Genomic DNA, 7,023 nt, shown 5'->3' with positions numbered 1-7,023 from the left:
TTGAGGCCAGGAGTTCAAGACCAGCCTGGCAAACATGGCAGAATCCCGTCTCTACCAAAAATATATAAATTAGCCAGGTGTGGTGGTGGGTGCCTGTAATCCCATTGACAAGGGAGACTGAGACATGAGAATCTCTTGAACCCAGGAGACAGTGGTCGCAGTGAGCACAGATTGCACCACTGCACTCTAGCCTGGGTGACAGAGAGAGGCTCTGACTCAAAAATTTTACAAATGCCGAAGTGTTTCTTGAAACAAGGTGGCCGTACTCTCATTCTCCCAACATGTGAGAACCCCCACTTCCACTGTACCACGTCCTTGCCAGCCTTCAGTACTGTCAATGCTTTTTGTAGGACGAGAACCTTCAGTGTATCTGGCTGTGGGTATTAGAAAGTGGGAGGGGCTTGGCCACCAGCACACGCTGTATCTGTGAGCCACTGTGGCTGGTGTCTCCTACAGAATCCAATTTAAATGTATTCCTCACAACACGCTGTTCAGACACCAGGAGAGGGAAGTAACTGTGGAACTAGGATCCAAGCCAGGATTTGGGGGCTTTATTTTTTTTCTCACCCTGGCTGTGAGGAGTGAAACGAGAGTTGAGAAAGGAGACCACTGTGCAAGGGAATGTTTCAACTGCTCTAAGTAAAATGTCGATGCCACGAAAGAAAGAGCACTCAAAGATAAATCCTGTCAGCAAGGCAGTTTACTTCTATTGAAGGGTGTGGCTCACGGATGGAGCAGTGGTGGCCGCATGCTTGGACAAGGGGGGAAGGGTTACTTACGCCTACTGCTCTATCGTCCCCCTGTTGGCTAGGGTTGGACTCCACAAGCTAGACTAATCCCGACTGACTATTTTAAAGGGAGGAGGGGTTCAAGCTTGAGTGGCAGGGTGGGTGTTTCGGTGGGAAGGCCCGTTATGGGTGGGTTAGAGCAGGTAGCCAGGGGTGACCTAGGTCAAAGAAGGTGACTGGAGCAGGTGACTGGGATGAGTCAGGATGGAGCCAGGGGAGGGGCGACAGATGTGAACTACTGCTTAGAACTGGTGGAGAAGGTTGTTTACTAGAATTACAAGGAAGTTAAAGTTTAAAATAGAGAATTAAAGAATAAGAGAGGTGAACATACTGATTCTTTGAAGAGAAACGTGGGGTTCACTATAATACAACCTTTTCCCCAAGCTGGACAGGAAGCTCTGGTTCATGGTAAAATCTGGTATTTCTGAACCTCTGGGTTCAGATAAATTAGGGGTAGGGTCAAGGAAGGAGAGAAATGCTCCTCTGAAGACACATTCCTTTCACCTGCAGGAGGTCGCAGGCGATCAATCCTTCCGGCTCACGAAAGGCCTGGAGGAAAAGTGTCTGTTTATGTGCTATTCCCACTTTGTGGTTTTGTTTTTTTTTTTTGAGACAGAGTCTCACCATGTGACCCAGGCTGTAGTGCAGTGGCGCCATCTCAGCTCACTGCAGCCTCTGCCTCCCAGGTTTAAGTGATTCATGTGCATCAGCCTCCTGAGTAGCTGGAACTTGCCCAACCTGTATTTGCATTCTAACAGCAATCTCCTGAGGACAGATAGCTTGGTCAGAAAAAAAACAAAAACAAAAAAAGTCAATCTTAGTTTTCCTAAATTCCTATCACAGACTCTGGCCAACAACATTGAGTTGGGCCACTCCTGTTGCCTGATAAAGCAGGAGAGAGACAGGAACTTCAGCTTCACTGAGTCATGTGTTAAATGCTTGCTGTCATTGATTAACTGTGTTGACCTAGGATTTAATAGAACTTCTCCCGGGTCCCTTTTATTTTTTTAGTCTGTAAAATTATGGCAGTGGAAGATCTTTCTTACTTCACATAGTTGATGAGAATTCTCTTTAACGGTTGTGTTACATAATAGGTGATCAATAATTATTCTTTTTTTTTTAGACAGGGACTCACTCTGTTGCACAGGCTAGAAATCAGTGGCCCTATCACAGCTACGCTGCAGCCCTGAGCTCCTGCGATCAGGCGATCATCTCACCTCAGCCTCCTGAGTAGCTGGGACCACAGGTGCATATGACCATGCCCAGCTTATTTTAAAATCTTTGGTAGAGTATCCCTGTTTTACCCATGTTGGTCTCCAACTGCTGGCCTCAGTGATCTTCCCACCTCAGCCATCCAAAGTGTTAGGATTGGCCGGGCGTGGTTGCTCACAGCTGTAATCCCAGCACTTCTGGAGGCAGAGACAGAGGGATCACGAGGTCAGGAGTTTGAGACCAGCCTGACCAACACGGTGAAACCTCATTTCTACTAAAAATACAAAAATTAGCTGGCCATGATGGCACGCACCTGTAATCCCAGCTATCCAGAAGCTTTAGGCAGGAGAATCGCTTGAACCCGGGAGGCGGAGGTTGCAGTGAGCCAAGATCACACCATTTCACGCCAGCCTGGTTGACAGAGCAAGACTCCGTCTCAAAAAAAAAAAAAAAAAAAACAAGAGGCCGGGCGCGGTGGCTCAAGCCTGTAATCCCAGCACTTTGGGAGGCCGAGGCGGGTGGATCATAAGGTCAAGAGATCGAGACCATCCTGGTCAACATGGTGAAACCCTGTCTCTACTAAAAATACAAAACATCAGCTGGGCATGGTGGTGCGTGCCTGTAATCCCAGCTACTCAGGAGGCTGAGGCAGGAGAATTGCCTGAACCCAGGAGGCGGAGGTTGCGGTGAGCCGAGATCGTGCCATTGCACTCCAGCCTGGGTAACAAGAGCGAAACTCTGTCTCAAAAAAAAAAAAAAAAAAAAAAAAAAAAAATACCAACAAGAAAAAAACAAAGTGTTGGGATTATAGGCGTGAGCCACTGCACCCAAAGAGTAATTATTCTTTCTTATTCTCCTTCCTTCCCATTGTGGCCAAATAGAGTGAGAAAGAAAGATGACTTGTTCTGTTACATTACATAGTGTCATGTTCCTTTTGGTGGTGGTAAAAACATTTCCACTTTGCCTGGGTCCCCTACCTTCTTTTTGTCCTGTTTTTATTTTATTTTATTTTATGTTTCAAAATGGAGTCTCACTGTTGTCCAGGCTGAAGTGCAGTGGCTTGATCTCGGCTCACTGTAACCTCCATTTCCTGGGTTTAAACACTTCTGCCTCAGCCTCCGCAGGAGCTGGGATAACAAGCACACACCAGCTAATTTCTGTGTTTGTAGTAGAGACATGGTTTTACCACGTTGGTCAGGCTGGTCTTGAACTCCTGAGCTCAGGCAATCTGCCTGTCTAGGGCTCTCAAAGTGCTGGGATTATAGGCATGAGCCACCGCACCCAGCCTACTTTACACAGATTTCGGTAGGAAGGTTGGTCTGATCTTACAAGATCTTGAACTCCAGATCTTAGAAGACCTTAACTTCTAAGCAGATTTGAACAAATGGGGTTAAGCACTTACCTGGAGGCACCCCGTGGAGCCCATACCTGAGAGAAAGAACTGGCCAATCCCAAAAACATCAGACTCCCAATTGTCAACGACAGGAGAACCCACTGCATAGCTACAGAGACCATCCATTTAAAACCATTCACCAGGCTGGGCATGGTGGCTCATGCCTGTAATCCCAGCACTTTCGCAGGCTGAGGTGGGCAGATCACAAGGTCAGGAGCTGGAATAAGCCTGGCCAAAATGGTGAAACCCCGTCTCTACTAAAAATATAAAAATTCTTTGGGAGGCCGAGGTGGGTGGATCACGAGGTTAATAGATCGAGACCACTCTGGTCAAAAAGGTAAAACCCCGTCTCTACTAAAAATACAAAAATTAGCTGGGCATGGTGGTGCACACCTGTAGTCCCAGCTACTCGGGAGGCTGAAGCAGGAGAATTGCTTGAACCCAGGAGGCAGAAGTTGCGGTGAGCCGAGATCACGCCGTTGCACTCCAGTCTGGGTAACAACAGCGAAACTCTGTCTCAAAAATAAATAAATCAATCAATAAAAATTAGCTGGGTGTGGTGGCAGGCACCTGTAATCCCAGCTGCTTGGGAGGCCAAGACAGGAGAAATGCTCGAACCCGGGAGGCAGAGGTTGCGGTGAGCCGAGATTGCGCCACTGCCCTCCAGCCTGGGTGACAGAGCAAAATTGTCTCTGAAAAAGAAAAAATATTCATCACAGTCTCTCTTCCTGGGATTCAGGAACTGTTGGAGGTCATAAGCAATCAGATTTACTAGGGTTTGTAAAATAAAGAACAAATGAGGCATTTCTTCAGAAAACAGACCTCTTAAAGGGTCTCATTTAGGGGGTGGGACGGGGTAGTTGTTTCCAGGACTTCCAAAATCAACTCTTTCTGTTTTTTTTTCTTTTTTTTTTTTGTTTTTGTTTTTGTTTTTTTGGTAATAGCTTTACTGAGATATAAGTGACATAGAGTAATATTCACCCCGTAAAGTACAGAGTTCCATCGTTTTAGTATATTCACAGGTTTGTGCAACCATCATCACAAGTCAGTTTGAGAGCATTACAGCTCATGCCTGTAATCCCAGCGATTTGGGACGCAGAGGCAGGCAGATCACGAGGTCAGGAGATGGAGACCAGCCTGGGCAACACAGTGAAACCCCATCTCTACTAAAAATACAAAAATTAAGCAGGTCATGGTGGCTCACACCAGTATTCCCACCACCTGGGGAGGCTGAGGTGGGCAGAGCATCTGAGGTTGGGAGTTGGAAACCAGCCTGACCAACATGGAGAAACCCCTTCTCTACTAAAAATACAGAAAAAAATTAGCTGGGTGTTGTGGCACATGCCTGTATTCCCAGCTACTTGGGAGGCTGAGGCAGGAGAATCGCTTGAACTCAGGAGGTGGAGGTTGTGGTGAGTAAAGATTGTGCCATTGCACTCCAGCCTAGGGGACAAGATCGAAACTTCATCTCAAAAAAAAAATGGCTGGCGCCTGTAATCCCAGCTACTCAGGACTCTGAGGCAGGGAAATTGCTTAAACCTGGGAGATAGAAATTGCAGTGAGCCAAGATCATACCACCACACTCAAGCCTAGTGACACAGCAAGATTCCATCTCAGGAGGGAGGCGGGAAGAGAACATTCTTTTTAACCCCTAAATAAAGCCAACACCCTTTAGCTGTCACCTACCTAAAGCCACTCCCCCAGCCTGAAGGCAATCATGAATCTAGTTGCTATCTGTAGATTTGCCTCTTGTGAGGATTTCATGGAATCATACAATATGAGGTCTTTTGGGCCTGGCTGATTTTACTTAGCAAATGTTTTCAAGGTTTATGTTGTAGCATGTATCACTACCTCATTCCTCTTTATGGTTGAATGATAACCCATTTGGAGGATTTATGACGTTTAGTTGTGCAGTGGTTTTCTTTGTTTTGTTTTGTTTTGTTTTGAGATGGAGTTTCACTCTTGTTGCCCAGGCTGGAGTGCAATGGTGTGATCTCACCTCACTGCAACCTCCGCCTCCCGAGTTCAAGAAATTCTCCTGCCTTGCCTTCCCAGTAGCTGGGACTGCAGGCATGCGCCACCAAGCCCAGCTAATATTTGTATTTTTAGTAGAGACTAGGTTTCACATTTTGGCCAGCCTGCTCTGGAACTCCCAACCTCAGGTGATCCGCCTGCCCCCGCCTCCCCGTGGTGGAATCACAGGCGTGAGCCACCACCCCCAGCCTGTTTTGTTTCAAAAGTGATTTTTAACCTCTCAAAAGTGGATATTTATAATGACACTGACTGAAAATTACATCATTAGCCATAACGCATGTCAAGCACTCTGCTTGGCGTACCTCCTGTCACACTCGAAGGATAAGAAAGGGGAACGATTTATCCTTGTTCTGTCTACGTCCTCTCCATTTTGGCCATCTTAGGAACTCTTCAGAGAGGTCTGAAATGATTCCACACCCAGATGGAAGACCGCGTGTCCCAGCACTGATTTGCAGTCTGGAGTCCACGGCTCTCAGCATATGACTGGGGTGAGCAGGGAATTAGGACCACCTTGACCTCTAGCCGTCTGGTCCTCAGCTCCTGGGGTAGCCCACTCCGTCGGGCGCTTAGTGACCATGTTTGGGCTCCAGAGATTATTTTTTCCTTCCACTCCTATCCTTAGTTTGGTGCTAACCAGGTGGGGGTACAGGTAGCTCTCTGAAAACCCTGGCAGCCTCAACTGACATCAGGCTGCAAAGAGCCAGGTCCCTCGGAGTCCTACTGCTTTCTAATATTCTTTATTTTGGGGGTGGGGGGGTTCACCATATTGGTCAGGCTGGTCTCGAACTTCTGACCTCAGGTGATCTGCCCACCTCAGCCTCCCAAAGTGCTGGGATTATAGGTGTGAGCCACCTCCTACTGCTTTCTTACTGTCGCCACAGCTTGGGTAAAAAATGATTTGGCTGAGCCTCCCTCCCTCTCTCTCTCTTTTTTTTTTTTCTTTTTTTAAATTTGAGATGGAGTTTCGCTCTTGTTGCCCAGGCTGGAGTGCAATGGCACCATCTTGGCTCTCTGCAACCTCCGCCTCCTGGGTTCAAGCGATTCTCCTGCCTCAGCCTCCTGAGTAGCTGGGATTACATCCCAAGTAGCTGGGATTACAGGCATGCGCCACCACGCCCGGCTGATTTTGTATTTTTAGTAGAGACGAGGTTTCTCCACGTTAGTCAGGCTGATCTTGAACTCCCGACCTCAGGTGATCCGCCTTGGCCTCCCAAAGTGCTGGGATTACAGGCATGATCAGGTATCGCCCGGCCCTTCTGAGCCTCTTGAATACAACATGCCTGCCATGCAAGTGTGTCTTAAGGATTTAAGTGGTTTGGGGAGTGTCCGGAGGTGAGTTTCGAGCCGCCCGCAACATCTCCTCTCCAGGCCCTCCCGCTAATAAATCCCAAATAAATGTGCACTTTGCCCGTCCCCTCCTAACTGTTCTCCTGGGACTCGTATCCCTAGCCGATTTCCGCCCCGGAGGTCCTTCTCTGTAGAAATCCTGACTTAGCCCCTAGGCTCCTTAGCGGTGACGGCTGCCTTTTTTGTTTGTAGCTGGAGTGTTTTGTGGGTACCTTCTCAGAACAACAAAGCGGAGCTTTTAAAGTCTTT

The sequence above is a fragment of the Saimiri boliviensis genome, chromosome 13 (genome assembly GCF_048565385.1).
Source record: "Saimiri boliviensis isolate mSaiBol1 chromosome 13, mSaiBol1.pri, whole genome shotgun sequence".
Taxonomy (NCBI): Eukaryota; Metazoa; Chordata; class Mammalia; order Primates; family Cebidae; genus Saimiri; species Saimiri boliviensis.
This window is presented reverse-complemented; position numbering follows the sequence as displayed.